Source organism: Anser anser (genome assembly GCF_964211835.1).
Source record: "Anser anser genome assembly, contig: HAP1_SCAFFOLD_73, whole genome shotgun sequence".
Lineage (NCBI taxonomy): Eukaryota > Metazoa > Chordata > Aves > Anseriformes > Anatidae > Anser > Anser anser.
The window spans coordinates 413849-436744 of record NW_028154151.1 but is presented as its reverse complement, the minus strand read 5'-3'; the positions used below and the strand labels follow the sequence as shown (position 1 = coordinate 436744).

Here is a 22896-nt window from a genome sequence, read left to right as displayed (position 1 = left end):
TCTCCTGTTACAGGCAGCCCCCCGCGGGCCCTGTGAGATGGGGAGCTGCTGCCCGGGGTTAGGCCCAAGGTGCCCTGTCAGGCCCAGGGCCGCCCTTCCCCTCGCCCTGCCCTTCCCTCCCGCTCCTCAGCCCTTGCTCAGGCCTTTTGGGCCGTCTGGCCGTCCGTCTGGCCGTCTGTCCATCCATCCGGCCGTCTGGCCGTCCATCTGGCCCTGTGTCCCCCCGTCCCACCGCCCTGCCCCGTCCCTGCCGTCTCCCTAGGGAAGCAAAGAGTCCCTGGGCTGCCTTCAGGGGGGAGGTTCTGCTCAGGAAATTAAAGCTTCCCCCTTAACGGGCGCCTTGCGAGTTATTTTGAGTTCCAACCTTCTGCCTTCCTTTCGTAGCAGTGCCTCTGAGGGGTGCGCTGTAAGGTAGCCGTCATCTGGCGCGCTGCTCCTGCGTTTCCCAAAGGAACTGCCTTCGGGATCTGACTAACTCTGGATGCACGCGGTTGTCACCTTAATTTCTCCGTTAGTTTGCTGAAAACAACCCGCTTGGGTGACCTTTGTGTTTGTTTCTTCAAACTTGGATCGAGGAGGTCTCTGTTTCCTTATGTTGATGTTCACGGCGAAAGTGCAGAAGGGATGCTTACTGTTGCCCGGGTCAGTCCTGTTGCCAGGATGGGAATGTTTAGCCTACCGGCCCTCTGGTGCTGTTAGGCTGCACTCGGAGTGTGAGCTCTGGGCCTTATTTGGAAAAGACTGCGTTATTTGAGTGTACAAACCCGAGATATTCTGCGGATAGGTGATTCTCAAACCACGTCAGAACCACCGCTGTGACGTGTGCTGGAGTCGGACGCGCGTTTGACTGATCAGGCGGAGCAGGTGAATTGAATTTGTTGCTGGATGGCGAGGTGTTCTGGGGGAAGAGCTAGGCTAAGGAAAACTTCCTCTTACTGCCCCTTCCCATCTCAAATGGCCACTGCCTGGGGAAATTGCTTCTTTATGACATTAACTACAACGTTACAGTGAGGATGAGGAATCATCTTTACTCCCATAGTTATTTGCTGCCAGGCCGCAGCATTGATTTCAGAGATTTAAAAAAAAAAAAAAGGAAAAAGAAAGGAAGTATGTATTCTTTCACATACTCTCTTTTCCCTGAGAGTAAATGTTGTAGCTTCAGCAGTACCCTTCCTCTGGAAACGATTCCCAGTGCCTGCTCAGACACTGGGGAGTAAAATGACAGAACAATGGAGGAGAGCCACCCGATATAAAGAAAGGAAAAAAGGGGTTATGGATGAAGGGAAAGCAACTACATAAACAATTGGTGCTATCTAAAAATTGGTTAACGGTTTGGGACCTGCAGGTGCTGCCTACACGTGCGTGTGTTGCAGTCGTGCCTGTTGCCACTGCGCAAAATGGAGAGAGCTTCTTTGTCGAATGCAGCACGTTAAAGAATGCGCCATCCCTCGTGTGGGACTTCTTCCCCATTGATCTGTGGTTTACCTGAAGGTTTACCATAACCTACATAAGTTTCAAAAGCAAGCAAACAACCAACCAAAAAACAACACCAACATTAAAGAGTGGCAAGGCAGATGCTCATCTGGGGACTCTGACTCATCGGTGACATCACCAAGCAAAGCATTGTGAGCGCTTCGGGTCGGGGCTGCTGTGGCGAGCCTCGCAGCCGGGAGGGAGAGCGGGTACGGTTCGCCTCTGGTGGGTCTGTGTCAGCCCTCTGCCCTGGTGGCTTCGTTAGCAGTGAGGGTTTGACTGCTGTGTTCCCAGCTTTCGCTTCTGCACCGACCGTGTGGCAGAGCCCGCAAGCTGCTTCCTCAGCTGGAAGAGGAAGAGGAGTGACCTCAACTGTGCCGAGGTAAAGCAGAACCGTTGAAAAGATTTGTCAAAGATGCGGCTGGTACCAGCGCAGCCGCTGCAGCTGCAGCAGGTCCTGGAGCATTGGAGAAGATAGAGAGGGGTTTCTTCGTGAAAAGAATGCTGTGAAAGTGTTTTCACGCCAGAAATTAGGAGAAGCGCCTCTGTTGTTTGGATATCCTCTATTGACCTGGCACACGGGCATTACAGCATACCTGGCACACTCTTTGTATTGTTTGTAAAAGAAAAAAAAAAAAAGTGTTTTAGGGCAGGCCAAAAACCTGCCTTGGCACTTCCACATTGCAGCAGTGCTTGCAGGCCGTGCATCCTGGATGCCAGGCAAGGATCTAAATCCGATGGTGCTGTTGGTAACGTGAAGTTCAGGAAGCACTTCTGGGTTTTTCTGCTCTTCCATGTGAATTTTTGCCCTGTGAAGGTGGTGTACTGAGCTCTTTTCTTACCAACAAATAGGTTTAAAAGCAGTTACAGCAAGGATGAGCTGTGTTAGCAGGAGGCTGTTCTGTGCTTTGACCATGGGAAGATGAATGGTTTACCTATGCACCGTTAAATATAATTTGACACCTAGCACACAACACTTGCAGCCTGTGGGGTGCTTTAACAAGCAGGTAAATCAGCGGAGACTGTTTTGCAGCAAGGCTGATGCTGGGTGATTAAAAAGCAGGGTCACAACAAGGATTTATGCTGTTCTTTCTTGCTTGTCATCCGACTGTCCGCTTACACTGTTCTTAAAATAAAAAACCACCAAAACGGGGTAAGCATCTTTAATACCTTTATTATAAATGGAAGGCACAAAACAGGCCAGCAACAGAGACTGTCCAAGAGAAAGACTTTGTGCTTTATAAACAAACAAGAAATTACCCTTAGGTAGGTGTGATAATCCTTCCCTAATGCATTTTTTGGAGTGCAAAAATATTTTGTTCCCTTCTTGCTCTTCTCTCCAGGACAAAGGCAGAATAGCCAACTGGAAAGTTAGACCAGGGAGGTCAGTTTGTTCCATACTGAGAAAGACAAGCCTGTAAAACAAACTAGGCAGGTTTTCTTTGGACTAGTTATCTTCCTTCAGCAAAGGCAAAGTTTATGACACTTGTTGGCATGTATTTCCAGACCCCCAGCTACCGTGACTGTAGTGCATCTGTAATTCTTTTGTACAAAAAGAGTTCAAAATCTCGTAACGCAAAAACTTTACTAGCACCCTGGAGAAAAAAGAAATCTAAAAATCTTGCCAACTTCTATTACAGACCTGCTGAGTGCACCAGAGTTACTCATTTTTATTCAGGCTTTCAGGGGCTAGTTCAGTTGGTTTCTGTTCAGCACTTGGATCGCCATATTGGCAGATGTCAGTTTAAAAAAAAAAAAAAAAGCTTTGGAGATCTTTTTTAAAATGTGACTGCTTTTTATGGCATTTAGGGCTGTGAGGTATCCTTGGTTTTTGCTTTCTTCCCATTCCTTAGACCAGATCCATTCATATCCTGAACAGCGTTCTGGGTCTGTTCAGGAAAATGGAAGGCAACAAGCAAAATGATGAGCTCCTTGGGCATTCAAAAGAGCTCAGTCTGGAAAAGATTTCAAGTCCAACTTCCATGCTAAGGAGCACCAGTAATTTTTAGAAGTAGATGCAGAGGAATCTGCATGGCACTAAGTGTGTTTCTGAAGGTGCTAAAGGTCAGAAGTGACGATTCCTCTCAATACTAAAGAAGAGAAGGAAACCTTGCACTTAACTACTGTTTTTATTCCCTTTGTCAAGCAGTCAAAACCAACAACTAATACGGGAACCCAACTTTTCCCCTCTTTACTTTAGATTTGGGAAAATTCCCTGCCAAAATAATACTTCCTGGAAAATTCACTAGTGTTTGTGTGAGTAAAAGGTTCCAACCTTTTATTATTAATTTGTAAGAACTATTTCATCCGCTTTTGTCCAGAAGAGTCAGAAATAATTTGCACAGAAATGTGTAGCATTTTAATGAAAGGCTTCAGAATCACTCTAATTTGAACTTTATCTGGTCTGGTTGCAGGTTTTATGACATTTAGTGTCTTAAAAAAAAAATCAAAATATCTGACTTCACATCAGAAAAAAAAACCTGCTTGTGGCTAAATAAAATCTGTTGCAGCTCTGGTCATTGAAAAATCATTGGCTGTTAAATTGGACCTAAGTCATCTTTTCTAACCTTTCATGATCTTGCAGCAATGGATGATGATGGATATATGGATTAGGGAACAGCACGTGATGGCAAACCTGTGGTATTTGCTACAGCGCAGAAAGAAAACAAATTGCTTCCAAAAAATCAAACTAATTCAAAATTCTTGGTATCATGCAGCCATGCCACTGGCAAAGTGAGCATTGCCCTGCCTCTCAAAGCTTGCTGTATCCTTGATCTGCTGCCTTCCTGCTGTTAATTGATTGCAACTCTACGTGTCTGATCAGGGCTACGAGTTGTTCTCCATATGGATACCATACGACATATACTGTGCACGCTTGTGTGTATAGATATGTTTATCCTGTATGCATGTACATATTTGATCTGGATAGGCTGGAGCGATGGGCTGAGGTCAACTGTATGAAGTTCAACAAGGCCAAGTGCCGGGTCCTGCACCTGGGGCGCAACAACCCCAAGCAGAGCTACAGGCTGGGAGATGAGTGGCTGGAAAGCTGCCTGGCCGAGAGGGACCTGGGAGTGTTGGTTGACAGTCGGCTGAATATGAGCCAGCAGTGTGCCCAGGTGGCCAAGAAGGCCAACAGCATCCTGGCCTGTATAAGAAGCAGTGTGGCCAGCAGGTCTAGGGAAGTGATTGTGCCCCTGTACTCGGCTCTGGTGAGGCCGCACCTTGAGTACTGTGTTCAGTTTTGGGCCCCTCGCTACAGGAAGGACATGGACGTGCTCGAGCGAGTCCAGAGAAGGGCGACCAAGCTGGTGAGCGGTCTGGAGAACAAGTCTTACGAGGAGCGGCTGAGGGAGCTGGGCTTGTTCAGCCTGGAGAAGAGGAGGCTCAGGGGCGACCTTATCGCTCTCTACAGTTACCTTAAAGGAGGCTGTAAAGAGGTGGGGGTTGGTCTGTTCTCCTACGTGCCTGGTGACAGGACGAGGGGGAATGGGCGAAAGTTGCGACAGGGGAGTTTTAGGTTGGATGTTAGGAAGTACTTCTTTACCGAAAGGGTTATTAAGCATTGGAACGGGCTGCCCAGGGAGGTGGTGGAGTCAGCATCCCTGGAGGTCTTTAAAAGACGTTTAGATGTAGAGCTTAGCGATATGGTTTAGTGGAGTACTTAGTGTTAGGTCGGAGGTTGGACTCGATGATCTTGAGGTCTCTTCCAACCTAGAAATCTGTGATACTGTGTGATACATATGTATGCATATTTGTGTGCTGGCCCCCAGATCACTCATGGTATAAAGCATTGGCCTCGAAGGCATACTCATCAAAATATTTGGTAGATCCTCCTTTTTTTTCTAGTTCCCTCAAAATGAGAGAGTTTTTACGCGCTCTCTGTGTCAAAAAGGCAAAACTTCTGATTTCCACTGTCGCTCTCGCTAACTTTCTATCACTCACTCCTCGTGTGTGTGTCTAAACACATATGTGTGTATGCGTATGCAAATTTGTGTATTTCTGTGCACTGGTGTGTTTTTTGCTGTACAGGTAATAAAGACGGGGAAAGGTTTTAGTGTTTTCTTAATAGGTGAAGAAATCTTGAAGACCAGAGATTGGAACATACTGAATTTTGAATTAAAAAAAAAAAAAAAGTCAAATTTTCTGGCTGTGGAAGATGGAGCCTCATTTTTGCAGCCACTTTGAATCACGAGTTCATCTCTAAATGCACTGGGTTTTTTTGTTTTCGTTTTGTTTTGTGTTTTTTTTTTTTGGTTTTTATTTTTTGAAGAGCTAACTAACCCTGGCTGTCTCCAGTCTGAGAGAGTGTTCAGATGGACTTGCTTCCTCCATTAGTTATAAGCTGTTTAAAAGCACATCCTATGTTTGAATTGTGGATGAGAGGCTCCCTTGGCAAAGTGAGGAGGCAAATTCTTCCTACCCCTTTATCATTAATTCACGGATTCAGTGTTGGTTCGGCCTCCAGGAGAAGTTAACTGGAAGTCTTTGAAGATCGATAACTTTGCTGAGGTTGTCCAGGTAGGTGAACTCGAAGACCCACAGTGACTGGAACGTGCTATTTAATGCGTCATACTGCGTTCTGTAGAAGTTACTCGTAGCCATAGTTGATCATTGCCTTGCATGTATGATCAGGTGGTTTTTGAAGAAGTGACTCCATTTTCAGGCTTCCGGATGTGCTCCAAGGCATATTATTGAAGACGTGGAAGAGAACACTTGCTGACAAAGCTCCTGGCAGCTTTACAGAACTTTAGTTTAATATTGTGTTAGTTCCCGTAACAGCTGATTTCAAGGCATTGCTCTCCTCAAGAGACTAATTTGATGAACAGAAGAAAGCTGGAAAAATGCTTGTTACTCATTATTTTTCACTTGTTGGTACTTTCTTTAGGGTTACTTTTAAAAAGAAGATTTCACTGATCACAAGCCAGTGGAAGACTTTCAGCCCAAGCAAGGGTGAAGACAGCTCTCTCCAAGAGCAGAGGAAGTCCCTGTGGAGAGAACCCGAGCTTGTTATCAGAACTTGTCGGCATGTCTAAACAAGGAGACGATTGCTACTTCTATTTCTATTCTACCTGTACCAAGGTATGGCTGGGTTTCTTTTGCTTTGCTTTGCTTTGTTTTTTTGTTGTTTTTTTTTTTTTTTTTTTCATTTTTTTCAGGAAGGGGTAGAGTAGGAGGAGGAGGCACACTGGTCTTTGGTTAACGTGATAACCAGATAGATTCTGAATTCAATTGTAGCAACCTGAAGCAGTAGCATGGACGTTTTTGAGGCTGTACTATATTTTCCTTGTTGGTTTCCTTTTGGTTACAGGGAGACAACTGTTCCTTCCGCCACTGTGAAGCTGCTCTGGGGAACGAGACAGTCTGCACGCTGTGGCAGGAGGGTCGTTGTTTCAGGAATGTCTGCCGATTCAGACACATGGAAATCGATGTGAGTGCCTAAAGATGTGTTCTCAAAATAAATCAACAAAAGCATTTTTCAGTGCTGTAGGTGTGCTGATTGTGCTTTTGCAGGATAGAGTCCTTTGCTTTGGAATTACACTGGTTTCTGTTAGCAGGGGAGGGGGTGGGAGGAAGGAGAGGGAAATAAAATCAATGCCTTAGGTATGTCTTAGCAAGATTTTCTTTTATTAGACGCCGACAGTATTTTCTCAACAGATGCAGAATAACCGCTAACTAGACTGCTAAAACCTGCTGGAGCAGGGGGGTAATAAACAGGCTGTACTAGCCTCCTGAGAGCAGGCTTGATAATGATCTATCAGGTCTCTTGTGTCCCGGAGTCCTTCAGATAATGCTGTTCTAGCTGCCTGGGCTAGGAAGCAGTGGGGAAAGTTAAAGGTGCAGAAGAACGAAGTCTCCGAGAAGTAGTTCTGGATAGAGTTAACGTAGGCAATTTAAGATGTTCTTTTTCCCTCTGAATAATCCTAGTATAATCCTAGGTGTATTAGTTTAACCCACCCTAAACTGATGTCTGAGAGTGCCTGTCTTCTCAAACTGAATGATGACAAGGCTAAACGTGCATAGTGGTTACAGCTTCTGCAAACTTTGTGAATATGCCCGGAAATACTATACTTCCGTGATAAACTGACCTTTGGAATGATGTTTCAGCACTGTATTGTGACAACCCTATCGCTGTTGTGACCTGGAACTGTGCATCTCTTTGCAAACCTTAGGTGCATGTTATCACGAGCTTGTCTTTCTTTCTGTCTTCAGAAAAAGCGCGGTGAGATTCCCTGCTACTGGCAGAAGCAGCCAGTAGGCTGTCAGAAAGCCAACTGTGCTTTTCATCACGCAAAGGGACGTTACATCGATGGCGTCTTCTTACCACCAAGCAAGAGTGAGTTTAGGTCCTTTTTCTTTAAGTATTGAAGAATTAATTTTGCATATTACTTAGTGGGTGCCAATAGTGTAGGAGACATCAGGTAACCGTCCATTTGTGAGTGCAGGAAAAGGTCTGCAGTCCTAGGTGGTCAGCTAAACCGAGTGTACTGCTGCTGTACTGCTGGTATTTGTTTTCTGCTTTCATGCTCAGCTTCTCTCTGCTTTGTGTGATATTTGCCTTGCAGTTTGCTTTCTGTTGTTTCGTCTTCTGCTGGGTGGTAGGGAGATGTGTTGTTGTTTGAAGGCAAGTCATTGTTCACGGTGTAAACAGTGGCGGGATGGGCAAAAGGAGATGCTGCATTCATTGCCTGTGCAGGTTATCTGCCTTAGCTACCATCTTCGTGCATTGTGGTCAAAGTTTTAAACTGCCATATTACTGATGATCCTCCTCTTCCTCTAGCTACACTGCCAAGTCCGCCTGAGTCCGCGGACGATGATTTGAAAGTGGCTCAGATGTCACTGCAGCAAAACAAACTTTCTGTCCAGTCCAATCCCTCTCCATAGCTAAGGCGGGTGATGAAAGTGGAAAACTCGGAAAATGTCCCAAGCCCTACACACCCTCCAGTTGTAATCAATGCTGCAGATGATGATGAAGATGATGATGGTGAGCATGGTTTGGTTCTTGGAAGGAATTTGTGCTGTAAATGATTGTGTAAGTCTTTGGTTCTTGGAAGGAATTTGTGCTGTAAATGAATGTATAAATCACAGATGACCTGAGGTCTGACTAGCGATAGGGCAGGCAGTCCGCTCAGGTCACTGGTGGCTTTGTCTGGCAGTCAGTGGACAGAACCTGAAATGTTGGAGGAAAGCTTAGAACCACTCTTGGCTTTAGCTGGTCTGTTGTGTAAAGCTCTATGTGAAACTAGGAAGGAAATTCCTTTTTTTTTGTCTGAAGAGTAATATGTTGTGTAGTAGTTAAAGCTGCAGAGAGAATCTAGAGTCCTAGATGTTTTGTCCTAGGGTAGTCTACTTACGAGTTCATCAGGTCAGTGTAGCTGTATTAAAAAAAAAAAAAAAAAACAACTTTTTTATAGGAACCATGGACTGAAGTGTCATTGCATGAGCTACATAATCACGAACAATCTGGCCTATGCATAACTGAATAGATTTTTCCCCTTCAGACCAGCTTTCTGCGGAAGGAGAAGAAACTAAAACTCCCGTCCAGCAACCAGCTGAGGAAGGCCAAAATGGATTACGGATGATTTCCACTCGGAAAGCCAGTGCTACTACTGCTAAACAAGGTATTCCAGCACCTGTAGTAGGATAAATCGGAAGGAGAACTTGACAATTAACTCAAAAGCAATGTGGCGTAAAAACACAACAGAATGTAGGGGTGCTGAATGGACTCGGTTATTTCCATGATCTCATTTCTCCCTGATACCATCATGTGCCCATTGGGTCAGAAAGTTGAACTCCTTTTCTTTCCTTTTGGAGAACAAAACAGGGTCACAGCATGGAGTTTAAATGGCTGCACGTGCAGCCTGGCAACCACTGTTGAAAGCCATATCTAACGATAGAGGGATCTAATATCACGTAAATGGATTAAAATTAAAACTACAGTTTTTACCCTGAAGGGTGAAAGGAGGGGCAAAATGCCATTGATTCTATGGTTGTTTCACTTGTGAGGAGTGTTGACAGGCTTTATTCTAAATACTTCTGAAAGTTCCTGAGCACTAAGAAGCCTGAGGATCTGTGGTCCTCAGTGAGTGCCTCTAAGCCTTAGTCTCATTAACTGTTTTCTGTTTTCAGAGGACGGTCTGAATTTTGGAATAAAAACACTTGAAGAAATCAAATTGCAGAAAATGAAGGAAAAAACTAAGAGACACGGTGGTGAGTTAATATTCCCTGCTTCCTTACCCTGTTCACCTTCATCCTGTGTGATGATTTTTCTTTCAAAAAAAAACTCTTCCAGTAATACCGGGTAGCTGGCTATGCTTTGGTGAATCCAACTATTTTGCCAAAGAAGTGAAATTTGATTGGCTTCAGAATGGCAGGTGATGGTGGCTGGGAGCTGCTTGAGGGATAGACTTCCATGTTTAGCTGGGGGCATCGAGCAACCTGATTCTCAGCCAGCTGGTATTCTAGATGGGAATTCCAAGGGCAACCAGAGGCAAACTAGTCACCTCTCTTATTTGCATGCTCTGGTCACTGTATGTTTGACAGTAATGAATAATTAAAGTTTTTTGTTCTTCGTGATAGTTTTTTCTGTTTGGTAAACTTCCTTATGTTTTGCTTGCTCTGAGCAGAAGGTCCTTCAAGATCTTCTCTTCCTCCCGTCGATTCTATGATTTTTCCTGCTCCGGAAAAGGAAAATGTCCGGACAGTGGTGAGAACTGTGACACTGTCTACAGAGGAAGGTAATAATTAATGCTTTTGTTTTGATTTCATTACTCCTAAACTGGAAGGTTAAGCAAGAAGGAAGGCAATTCACCCCTGTTAGCCTCCTGGTGCTGCCGCCTTCTGTTCAAAACATGCTTTTATGCTGAAAGTCCCTGGTTGTACTGGAAAGCTTTGGTGCTCAGGTTAAGTGCAGTAGCAGGAGAAAGAAAAAAATGTGTCAGTATGCAAATAGGGGGATAACTGAAAAACAGGAGAGTAACGAGAAGAAAGAGCTCTAGAGGACAGTGCTATGTAAGAAGCAATTTCTGAAGCTTTAAAGAGGCTGACAGTGGCACGTGTGGACAGTAGTGCGATAGGAGTCTGTGTATAAATTATATTGTTTAGAGTTGTGCAAATTCCTTTGAAAGGGAAAGAAGTGAAGAAGTACTTCTACTCATAGACATTCACCTTAGAAAGGAATATTTCTCAGCATTTGTACCTAATAATATTCTGCTTGCTTATGCAGCTCTGTTCTGCACAAAGTATAGCTGTCAAGCAGACTCAGATTCATTCTCGACTACATTCAGCTGGAATTTGAGGCAAACACTGAGACTATGGATACTTTTTCTAAGTTAATTATAGTTGAAATATGAGTTTGTGTGGTTTAGCTGTCAAAACAGTGCCTTGCTGGGTTTTTTTTGGACATGGGCTAACAGTATACTATTTCTATTGGCTACTGGTTTCTATGAAATAGAAAAATTTTACTTTTGTTTTAGGGGAGGAACCTGTGGTTCGACTAGATCTTGCTGAGAAACAAGGAAAACGGAAAGCCTCCGTGGGTAAGAACTTTTTATGAGCTGTTATTTAGGTGCCGCCTTCTCTATATGACTGCATTGAAGAGTATTTTTGACGTATGAGAGGAAAATGCGTTGCAGTGGAGATCTGTGTTGACTGCAGAAATGGCAAAAAAACCATTTAGCAGCTGAAAGGCAATTTTATGAAAATATGCTTGAAAAATAGAAGCTTGTGGTTGACTGTTCTCAAATCTTCCTGCAAAGAAATGTTCTTAAAATATTCTTTGTTTTCTCCGTCTGAAGCTGATGTAAGCGCCCTTCCGGTGAAGCGCAGCCTTGCTGAAAGGCTGGGGAAGAAGGTGGAGGTTCCGGGAAATGCTGACAAAGCACCAAAGGGAGGTACAGCTACTGAACAGGCATCTGGATGTGATTCACGGGTTTTGTATTTAGGCTTTCTGTTTGTCCTTTTCCTGCGATGTTTCTTTTTGCATGTTGGCTGAGGTCTTAATCGCCGGGATTCAAAGTTACCTTTCCTGCCTTGTTTTCGAATGTGAACACAAAGTTGACGTTTATGCAGCCTCCCTAATTTGGTCTTTTTCTGTTTTGCAGTTCAAGTTCCCAAGTCTGTGAAGGAGAGGCTAGGATTACCTTCTCAACGGACTAGTACTGCGAAAGGTAACAACTGGCTATTAAATATACTTTCTCCTTCTTCCTTTCCGTGAACTTAGACCGTTTTCATACAGCCCTAAAAAGGAATTCAAATGAAAACAAAGAACTGATTCCTCTTGCTTGAGTGCTGAAGCTCTTCTGACAGCCACTATCAGAAATCTGGCTCTAGGTGTGTGTTTATTTTCCGCTTGTGCCTTGTCAAGGTTTTAAGCTGCTTCTGTGAACCATCATATACAATTAGAATAGAGCCACTGCCGGGAGCAGGAATTTGAAATGCAGTCTGAAAAAGTAATCAAGTAAACTAGCATTTCTGTGTAGCAGCTCTCTCTGGATAGGGCTGGTCTTCAAAATACAACAAGTGGCTCAGAGGAGGAGGAGAATGTTAGGCTATTGTCCTAAGATGCGTTATTGGGAACGCTCAGGCTTAGTTTTCCTTAGTACTGTGACAAATTTTGGAGACTTAAACTATTGTTGGACTCTCTTTAAATGTTGGTGCTTCTCATTTCTTGATGATGACAGGGAAGGCTGCTAAGCCAAAGGGAGAGATCCATGTGAAAACACTGGAGGAAATCCGTCGTGAGAAAGCTCTTCAGAGACGAGAATGTCAAGCCAAAGCCCAGGCTGAATGGCATGGTAAAACCAAAGATCCCAGCGCAGGGGCAAAAATTGAGGGTGAGCCCAAGAAGCAGAGCGTGCTCACTCTTTCCGGGCCCAGCAAAGTGCAGTCGAAGGAGCCGGCAGGTAAAGCCAAGCCAGAAGGAGAAGTGCGTGTTAAAACCCTGGAAGAAATAAAGCGCGAGAAAGCTCTGCGGATGCAGCAGAGTGGAGAAAATGTGCCAGCTCCCCCAGCACAACCTGGACCTGCCCCAGCCGGGCAGAAATCGTTATGGAACACAAAGCTATCAGGTAATAAGATGCTTTAATACCTGCCCCGGTGAGGTGCTTCCCATATTGAGCAAGTTCCGTTTGCTCAGGATCTGCTTTGCTTTTTCCTTCAATGCAGAGGATAAAAGAGTTTAAGGCTGCAAAGTTCAAAGGCAAAGAAGGGCCAGAACATGCAACCATGTCTGTTTTCGTTAATTACGTGATGGTATTCTGTATTTCCCACTAGAAAATTAACACATTGAGGGGCTTTTTAGTCTAATTTTGGTATTCTGTTTTTTTCTGCCATCTGTTTATGGTATGAAGTCCTCCCTGCGTTGAGTTCAAGTTCACCTTCCTCTTTGGCATGTGTTGCTTAACTTGACACGTGTATGTGTTTGTAAAGCATGCTTCAGCGTCTTAATGTGGGGGGCCAGTTTCTGTCAAAAATGACAGAGGATCAAAGGCCTCGTTGTTAAGATTATATCAACTTTGTAAAATGAGATTGTGTGAGGGAGATAAGGAGGGCTTAAAGGCTGCATGCACTGCACATTGTAGCCTTTCTCTCTGTCTCATGGGACACGAGGAAATAAACACACAAAGAAAACAAGTACTGAGCTTTCTTTCGTTTCTTCTCCTGCCAGCCAGATGTTAGGTCAGGAATGGGAGACTAGAATATGACTCTACAAATTTGGATTTTGTAGAACAACTTAATAGATTTTGTGGGACATCACTGCAGGGGAGAGGAAGCTGGTACAACAGTTGCATACACTCTCTTGTCTTACTATACCTGCTGCTTTTCCTTTCCTAGAGGGAGCAAGACTTTAAATACAAAAGCTGTCAACATTTGTGAATCTTACTAGACTTCATACAACGTCTTAGAGTATTGCTTGCACTTGGGATCGCTCTGTGTCTGAGTTTCCCTCGTCCTGGATTATGATTTACTGTAGCTATTCAGTTCCTTTGTTCCTTTGTATGGATTGTTGGTAGACGGAGTTTACTATGTGGAAGATATTGCTGAGAATCCAGGCAATGGCAGTGTAATTCTGCTGGCCAAATACAGTTAACTGTGTAGACGGGCCGTGGAAATGAGGAAGAGAACGTGGATTTTTCATGAGGCAGAGCAAGACTGTATCAGTTCTCTCTTCCTTTTACTCTAGCCAACTTTAACATGTTTGCGAAGCCTTGGGATGGGAAAGTCGCTTCCCCCAAGAAGAAGGCACTGAAACGTAAGGCACCTGGCAGTTTTCCCTCTGCTGTAGCAGCTGTGAAGCCACGGACTGCCTCTGACGCTGACACAATGGGACCTCCAGCCAAAAAAGCAGCTATGGTAAGGACAGGGGCTAATGCAGAAATGGATCCCTTGTAAAATTTACACCCTCCTCTAGGAGAAAAGATGGAAAACTCAAAAGTTCTACAGGCTTTCTGTTTCCTTTTAAATCCAGTAGCTGCCTACAGAATTCTTGTAGTACCCTTCCATATTTATTAGATTAATGGCACTATTTACTTAGTCCTCTGTGATTCTGTGATTTCTCTGGTGTGGAGGATTTTGTCCATTAATGCTGTGTTCTTAAAAGACACAAGATCATTAGTAACCTCCAAGTGAATATTAACTTTCTTCAGGAGCACCTTGGTTTTGTATTTTGGCTAAGGCTCCGCAATGCCAGAGGAGAAGCAGCATGGAGGAAAAAGCTAGTAAGGAATCTTTTACCCATGAGTCCTAAATGCTGTTTTGCTGCTTTCTAGGCTGTTCCAGCCACGCTGGAGCATGTCCCAGCCACCAGACTTGAAGAAAATCCCCAAAACAGGTGATGACCACAACTTGTTCTTTTTCTCAATCGGTGTATATCCCCAGTGAAACATAAGTTCTGTCACACGTGGGGAAAAAAGGAGGGTTCTGAGATAATTAAAGCCCAAATCCATCAGAGGAATAAGTCACGTGAAATGACTTTCTAGCAGCTAGCAGGAATGCTTAATTAGACTTACTTTCTTTAAATGCTGCAAGTCGGTACAGCTTTCCAGTGACTTCTTGCTCTGTCTGAATACCTAAATGAGGATGAGGTGAAGTTCTACTTCCTTGTGAGGTGATAAATGATGAGTAGTGTCCTCTGCCTTTTGGTCCTCAAGAATGCCACCCGAACAAACATACCAGGTGACAAGAGTGCAGGGAGAGCAGAGGGAAGTGATGGCTGCAGATCAGCTTCCTGTAGTGGGGAGCAAACTCTGCTGAGTGTGCCGTGGGAAAAATGACTAACTTAGTAAACAGATATTTGCAGATGGAGACTTCTTAACATTTTTACAGGAAAATTAAGCAAGGTGGCAAAGTGCCTCTTGCTACAAAAATTGAACCATCTTTGCTAGACTCCGGGTGCTCTGGCTTCACAGAGAAACCCCCAAACTGAAAAATGTACCTGCTAATATATTGGGCTCTAAATGTAGCCCTGGGTTAATTGAATAACAATCCCTGGGTAAGATTGAAGTGCAGGAGGGGTTGGCTACGGTTTTAAGAGCCGGTTTGCAGAAAAGGGATTTCCCGTTAAGAAATGGCATATACTGATTGTTCTCTTCCTTGCTCTGCCAAGACCTGAAGCACATCTTGGAAGCCAGGCAGAATCCGTGGAGCCAATGGAGTTCTCAAGCTCGACTTCAGCTTCTTCCCAGCTAGAAGAAGCAAGGACACGCCGGCTGAGTTCCACAGGCAACGCGCCCGTATCTGTAGACGAGGATTTAGAGATGCTACTTTGGGAACTCTCAGACAGCATACTGGAAGCCGAGCTCGACTTGGACCCAGGGAAGGATGAGGATGACCTCCTCCTTGAGCTTTCCAAGATGATTGATGATTGAACTGCGTAGTCCTATGGTATATTAAAAAACAACAACAACAACAACAACAAAAAAAACCTCTTCTTCTTGTTGGATACCCCGAGGTGATCCTTTTTCTAACTGAGGCTTTGCAATGAGACTTAAAGCACAGTTGGAACTGGTAGAAATTGGCAGGATCTGCACTCAGTTGTCCTAAGTTTTCCTGCTGGTCAGAGTTAAGGTCTTGTGCATGGTTCCGTAACTATAGGTGGCTACCTTTGATATCAAGAGGACAAAGCACTTGTTTCTTTTGGCACAGAAAGATGTCCATCGGCACGCTGTGGTGGCTGTGAATTGACGTAGTGATGGAGCGATGCTCTGAAGGCTTAAACGGAAAGCTTCTTCCTTCCGCCCCCCCTTGGCACAGCTCGATGTTGGGCACATTGTGAAGCCTGGGTGTTCTGATTTCTCGGACAGTTGATACCCAAATCCCGGAGTTACTATGTCAACTCTTGACTTTTATTTGTGTATGCCATTGTTTTGACTGTAATCTTTTCAGATGATGAAGCTGTAGGGGCGGGAGGGAGCAAAATAATTATTCTAGCGTTGTGGACCAAACATGCTGCCAGGAGTGGTGGTGGTGGGGTCAGCCCACCCGGCCTTACTTTCAATTATCAGGGATGATAAAATGGTGTGAAAAGCAGCAGCTCTGCGATACGGCTACGCTACCCCCACTCCCTTCTCTTGTGCTGTACCAAAGTTCCCCCAAGCTTTGGTTGGTGCTTTTTGCTGGTGACAGTAGGACTCCAGGGAGAGTAGTCGGGACTCTCCTGCAGTAACTGGGTCAATTAAGGGTTGGTTTAAGTGCCTCCTGGTTTTTAAAATTGCTCCCCTGAGCTGCTGGCTCTGCTGCCTGCTACAGCAAATGTTCGGGTGCCATCAGCGTCGCACTTGGGCGTGGGCACTGACCCTGCGGAGGAGAGCTGAGACTCACGTGTATTGTGTACCCTGCCGCCAGTGATCGTTTTCCCCTAGCAGATCTATTTTGAATCATTTCCCTAAATTTTAGAGGAACTTTAGGCTCTTTGTGCTATGATTTGTGAAGCTGTAGGGGCCCTCAGGCATTTGCTGCTGGCAGAGGAAAACCGCTTGTCGAATTTGTTGTAAATACTTTCTGTTTGGACAACAACGCCTGTGTGTGTGTGTGTGTGTGTGTGTGTGTGCGCGTGCTTTGACGACCCCCTGCGACGCCCCAGCTCCGCGAGGGAAGCTTTGAAGCGGCTCTGGGAAAACCTCTGCGGAAGAAACCGCTGCTAGTGACTTGCGGAAAAGGGACTCCACAATCAGTGAGATTGTAAAGTAGGTATGTTTATTCAGCGCTGGGCAGCACGGGAGGTCGTGGGCATGAAGATTGATGACTCTTCCTCGTCACCGCTAGTTGACCTCTTGTCTTTGCACAGACTCAGTTGCTCCTTGGCTCTTGTCCATCTGCAGGACCAGTTTCTCCCAGTTTCTTAAGACAGGCTCACTCTCTTATTAGGAGACTGACCTTGGTAAGGGGCCCAAGGCTTCTTGCTTTAGTTAATTGGCACAATGCACCATAGTTAGCAAAGACGCTAAGTAGCATCCTAGTTTAACGCTGTCAGCGCTCTATCTCTACTTGATAAGATTCTCCTAACTCCCTCTCTCACTGGAGCCCACGCAGCCCTCCGTCCTGCCGAAGGACTTCACGGAGACTTCTGCCGGCTCCGGGTGCCCGCACACAGACAGAAATGGCTTTGAGAGAAAACAATCAGGAGGAGGAGAGCTCAGAGACTGCGGCCGGCTTCGGCCACCTTCCCCTCGCTTTCCCTCTCCGTGTTCAAACCGAGCACTGTTCTGCCGTCAACCTTCGCTGCCTCTGCCCGCGGCGCTGGGCTTTCGCGTGTGCCATTGCTCCTCTACATATTTTATCCTTCCTTTTGTAAGGAATGGTCCAGCAATTCGTGTCACTAAGGGATTTGAAGGGTTAACATCGAGGCCCGGGTCTAGGTGATAAGAGAACAAAGGGGTTTTTAGGGAAAAGTGCTGACTACTGCAGGGGATGTTGCTAGAGTTTCTGAAATCCGGCGCAGAGGCTCCCAAACGAGGAGGAAGGGGGAGCTGAAGGACAATTGAAGGACAAAAGCCTGGGAGGAAGACAACCAGCATTCAGCCCGAGCAAGCCCCGAGAGACCACCAGAGACTGGTACGCAGGCGCCCCTGGGAGGGGTTTCGGATTCCGGAAACCAATTCTAATAACCCTGCCTCTTCTCGAAGTAGTAATGAATATGTATTAGCCTGGGAGCATCAAAACCAGCCGCCTTACGTAACAGGTGTGCGTCCTGGGGGAGCAGAGACTCCCGGCGCACCCAGCGCTGCTTGCTTGCCTCTATTCGTTTAATAAATTGTAAACTTTGATTGTAATCCTATTTGGATTTATAACAGCCATTTATAACACTTTTTATATTTGTATTTTATTTAAGGCTGTCTTGCCCCCCTCCCCCCCCAGCCTCGCTGCTCGCCAATAAAGCTGGCGCAGGGGCTAAGGGATTTGAAGGGCCTGCTTGTACACCTTTGGGGACTGCCTCTTTTGGGGGGGGGGGGGGGTGTTAGGAGCTGCTTGTATACTTTTTTAGGCATTCCTCTGAGAGGGGGTTGGGAGCTTCGTGTATACTGGGGGGGGAGGGCCTCCCTCGAGGTGGAAGGGGGGGGGTTGGAGCGTTTCTACACTGTAGGGGCCTGCCTGTACACTTTTGGGGCCTGCCTTGGAGGGGTTGGGAACTGCTTGTACACCTTTGGGGCCTGCGTCTGCGCGGGGCGGGGGGGGGTTGGGGGGTTGGAGCTGGTTTTAACCTTTCGGGCTTGCATCTGGAGGGGGTTGGGGCCTGCCTTTGGGGGGGTGGTTGTGAGCTGCTTGTATACTGTAGGGGCCTGCTTGTACACCTTTGGGGCCTGCGTCTTGGTGGGGGTGGGAGCTGCTTGTACACTGTTAGGGCCTGCCTTGGGGGAGGGGTTGGGGCATGTGCCTTGGGGGCATGGGGTTGGGAGCTGCTTCTACGCTGTAGGGGTCTGGGTCTTGGGGGGTTGGGGCTGTTTGTACACCTTTGGGGCGTGCCTCTGGGGAGGATGGGGAGTTGCTTGTACACCTTTGGGGCCTGTGTCTGGGGGGGGGTTGGGGCCTGTGCCGGGGGGGTTGGGAGCTGCTTGTACGCTCTAGGGTCCTCTGGCAGGCTTTGGGGCCTCCCTTTGAGGGGGGCAGTTGGGAGCTGGTTGTATACCTTTGGGGCCTGAGTCTGGGGTGTGGGGGCTGGGGCTGAGGCCTGGGGCCTGGGGCATGCATCTGGGTGGTGGTGGTGGGGGGTCCAGTTCATGGGGGGGGTGGGTTGGGAGCTGCTTGTGGACAGTTGGGGTCTGCATCCGGGTGTGGCTGGGGCCTGCTTGTAGACTTCTGCAGCCTGTGTCTGGTGTTTGGGGGCTTTTCTGTAGTGTTTGGGGATTGCATTTTGGCTTTGGGATGTGTCTAGAGCTTCTGGGGCCTAGCTGTAGTGCTTGGGGCCTGCGTCTGGGGCTTTTCTGTAGCATTTTGGTAGCGTGTTTGTGATTTGGGGTCTGTATCCAGGGTTTTGCCTTTTTTGTAGTTTTCAGCTTTGTGTCTGTTTCTTTGTTGGTTGCCTGGGGTTTGGGGTTTGGATCATTAGTCAGTGTCATTAGCGTCGGGGGGTTGATATGAAGGGTTAGGGTTGTGGTTAGAGTTGTTAGGGTTAAAGAGAATAAGGATTTTAGGGTAAGGGGATCAAGGTTGTGGGAATAAAAATGTTTTTGCACAGAGTTACATCGTTTAGAGGGAAGGAAGGTGGTATTGATATATGCTTGCAGTGATAAGAAAGCTTAACAGACAACCTTGTAAAATGCAGACAACCAGAATCCTTAGAGCAATTGGGTGGAAATCACGGTGTAAGAAACATTACCACCTCAAAGAGGAAAACAGTCAAGAAAAAAATAAAATTGACTAGTAACAGGCCAGCAGCTGTGTATTTTCTGTGAAGCACTGGATAGATTGTGAACATGGATTACCCAGTCAATGGGGAAACTGGGGAGGGTCCTGGTCACCGAGAGGAAAAAAAAAATTATATAAACTGTGTTATGGAACTAGTAGGTGGCTTGTGGGACGCCTGCCATTGCAATCGTGAATAAAAATGCTACCTCACTGAGATACTTGCCTGAGCCTATGGTATTGGTTACAGAGTGTTTCTAATAAGGTGTTAGGGTTTTAAGGTTTCAGGGCTAAGGCACTAGGGTTGGGTTTCAGGGTTAGGGTTTCCAGGGTTTAGGGTTAGGATTTTAAGGTTGTTAGGGTTGGAGTTACAAGGGTTAGGGTTTGGGGGTTAGTGTGTTAAGGTTTTAAAGTATTTTGTGGTTTTAGTGTTGATAGGGTTTTTAGGGTTAGGGTCTTAGGGTTTTAGTTATGGTCAGGTATTTAGGGTTAGGGTTTTAAGGTCTTATTTTTTTTTTTTTTAAGGTTAGGGTCTCCAGCGTTAGGGCTTTGAGAATCTTTACGTTTTGGGTTAGGGTTTAGAGGGTCTTAATTTTTAGGGTTAGGGCTTTTAGGCGTAGGTCTAGTGTGGTAAATTTTATCGGGTTAGGACTGTAAGGGTTTTTAGGGTTAGGGTTTCTAGGGTTTTTTGGGGTAGGGGTTAGGGTTAGATCCGTGGGAGCCGTAGTGTTAGGGGTCAGGGTTCTTAGGGCTAAGGCCCAATATTAGGGTGGAAGGCCAAACTAAGGGGGGAGCCCCCCCCAAAATTGAAGGGTCGAAGCCCCAATTTAGGGGAAGAAACGTCAAAATTGTGGGGTCCCCCAAAATTGGGCGGAAGAGCTCTTAATATTGGGGGAAACCCAAAAAAGGAGGGTGGGGGACTCTAAAATTGGGGGGACCCCCCAAATTGGTTGTGTCCCCCCCCAAATTGGTTGTGTCCCCCCCAAAATTGGTTGTGTCCCCCCCAATTAGGGGAGGAACCCCCAAAATTGGGTGGGCGAACCCCCATATTGGGGGGCAGAACACTTAAATGGAAGTGTGAAATTCCAGAATTGAATGTGGACCCCCCAGAACAGTCTTCAGGGGTTTAGTGTGGTAAATTTTATCGGGTTAGGGCTGTAAGGGTTTTTAGGGTTAGGGTTTCTAGGGTTTGTTGGGGTAGGGGTTAGGGTTAGATCCGTGGTTGCCACAGCGTTAGGGGTCAAGGTTCTTAGGGGTTAGGCCTAATATTAGGGCGGAAGGCCAAAATAAGAGGGTGGGAGCCCCCCCCAAAATTGAAGGGTTGAAGCCCCAAGTTAGGGGAAGGAACGTCAAAATTGTGGGGTCCCCCAAAATTGGGCGGAAGAACTTTTAATATTAGGGGGGAACCCAAAAAAGGAGGGTGGGGGACTCTACAATCGGTTGTGTCCCCCCCAAATTAGGGGAGGAACCCCCAAAATTGGGTGGGCGAACCCCCAAATTGGGGGGAAGAAGACTTAAATGGAAGTGTGAAATTCCAGAATTGAATGTGGACCCCCCCCAGACCTGGGGAGGAATCCCCAAACTTGGGGGGGACCCCCAAAATTGGGGTTAAAGCCCCAGATCCCGGGGAGCTAAGCCCCAAATTAAGGGAAGGAACCTCAAACATGTGGTGAGAACCCCAACATTGGGGGAAAGAACCTTAATATTAGGGTGGCAGGCCAAGAAAGGATGGTGGGGGCCTCCAAAATTGTGGAGGGCTTGGAACTGGGGGGAATCCCCAAAATGGAGGGGGAACCCCAAAAGTAGGGGGGGGGCGAAGCACCAAATTAGGGAAGGAACCCCAAAATTGCGGGGAAGAACTCTGAAATGGAGAGCTGAAAACCCGAAATTGAGGGGAAACCCCCCAAAACGGCGGGAAAACCCTCCATAAACACGAAACCGGTAATGTAACAGAGCAAAAAATGGCGTCCTACGGCACGCTGCGAGGCTCAACTTTCTGGGGAGTGCTGGGAAATGTAGTTCTTGGCCACCCGGTTTCCGGGAGTCCATATTGTTTTCCCAGAGCATGCCGGGAGATGTAGTTCTCGGACACTGGGCTTCCGGGAGGCCATGTTGGTTTCCCATCTTTGCTAGACTCCGGGTGCTCTGGCTTCACAGAGAAACCCCCAAACTGAAAAATGTACCTGCTAATATATTGGGCTCTAAATGTAGCCCTGGGTTAATTGAATAACAATCCCTGGGTAAGATTGAAGTGCAGGAGGGGTTGGCTACGGTTTTAAGAGCCGGTTTGCAGAAAAGGGATTTCCCGTTAAGAAATGGCATATACTGATTGTTCTCTTCCTTGCTCTGCCAAGACCTGAAGCACATCTTGGAAGCCAGGCAGAATCCGTGGAGCCAATGGAGTTCTCAAGCTCGACTTCAGCTTCTTCCCAGCTACAAGAAGCAAGGACACGCCGGCTGAGTTCCACAGGCAACGCGCCCGTATCTGTAGACGAGGATTTAGAGATGCTACTTTGGGAACTCTCAGACGGCATACTGGAAGCCGAGCTCGACTTGGACCCAGGGAAGGATGAGGATGACCTCCTCCTTGAGCTTTCCAAGATGATTGATGATTGAACTGCATAGTCCTATGGTATATTAAAAAACAACAACAACAACAACAACAAAAAAACCTCTTCTTCTTGTTGGATACCCCGAGGTGATCCTTTTTCTAACTGAGGCTTTGCAATGAGACTTAAAGCACAGTTGGAACTGGTAGAAATTGGCAGGATCTGCACTCAGTTGTCCTAAGTTTCCCTGCTGGTCAGAGTTAAGGTCTTGTGCATGGTTCCGTAACTATAGGTGGCTACCTTTGATATCAAGAGGACAAAGCACTTGTTTCTTTTGGCACAGAAAGATGTCCATCGGCACGCTGTGGTGGCTGTGAATTGACGTAGTGATGGAGCGATGCTCTGAAGGCTTAAACGGAAAGCTTCTTCCTTCCGCCCCCCTTGGCACAGCTCGATGTTGGGCACATTGTGAAGCCTGGGTGTTCTGATTTCTCGGACAGTTGATACCCAAATCCCGGAGTTACTATGTCAACTCTTGACTTTTATTTGTGTATGCCATTGTTTTGACTGTAATCTTTTCAGATGATGAAGCTGTAGGGGCGGGAGGGAGCAAAATAATTATTCTAGTGTTGTGGACCAAACATGCTGCCAGGAGTGGTGGTGGTGGGGTCAGCCCACCCGGCCTTACTTTCAATTATCAGGGATGATAAAATGGTGTGAAAAGCAGCAGCTCTGCGATACGGCTACGCTACCCCCACTCCCTTCTCTTGTGCTGTACCAAAGTTCCCCCAAGCTTTGGTTGGTGCTTTTTGCTGGTGACAGTAGGACTCCAGGGCGAGTAGTCGGGACTCTCCTGCAGTAACTGGGTCAATTAAGGGTTGGTTTAAGTGCCTCCTGGTTTTTAAAATTGCTCCCCTGAGCTGCTGGCTCTGCTGCCTGCTACAGCAAATGTTCGGGTGCCATCAGCGTCGCACTTGGGCGTGGGCACTGACCCTGCGGAGGAGAGCTGAGACTCGCGTGTATTGTGTACCCT

General features: G+C 46.5%; 2 long non-coding RNA genes across 2 annotated transcripts; both read left to right on the top strand.

Moving 5' to 3' along the window:
• The first annotated feature begins 6401 nt into the window (after positions 1-6401).
• LOC310890478 lies at positions 6402-7867 on the top strand. Its single transcript, XR_014577258.1, has 3 exons — positions 6402-6555; positions 6785-6904; positions 7687-7867. It is a non-coding gene; the product is annotated as an uncharacterized lncRNA (long non-coding RNA).
• A 3012-nt stretch (positions 7868-10879) lies between these two features.
• On the top strand, positions 10880-12218 carry LOC310890493. Its single transcript, XR_014577265.1, has 4 exons — positions 10880-11012; positions 11271-11366; positions 11577-11642; positions 12156-12218. It is a non-coding gene; the product is annotated as an uncharacterized lncRNA (long non-coding RNA).
• Positions 12219-22896: the final 10678 nt, after the last annotated feature.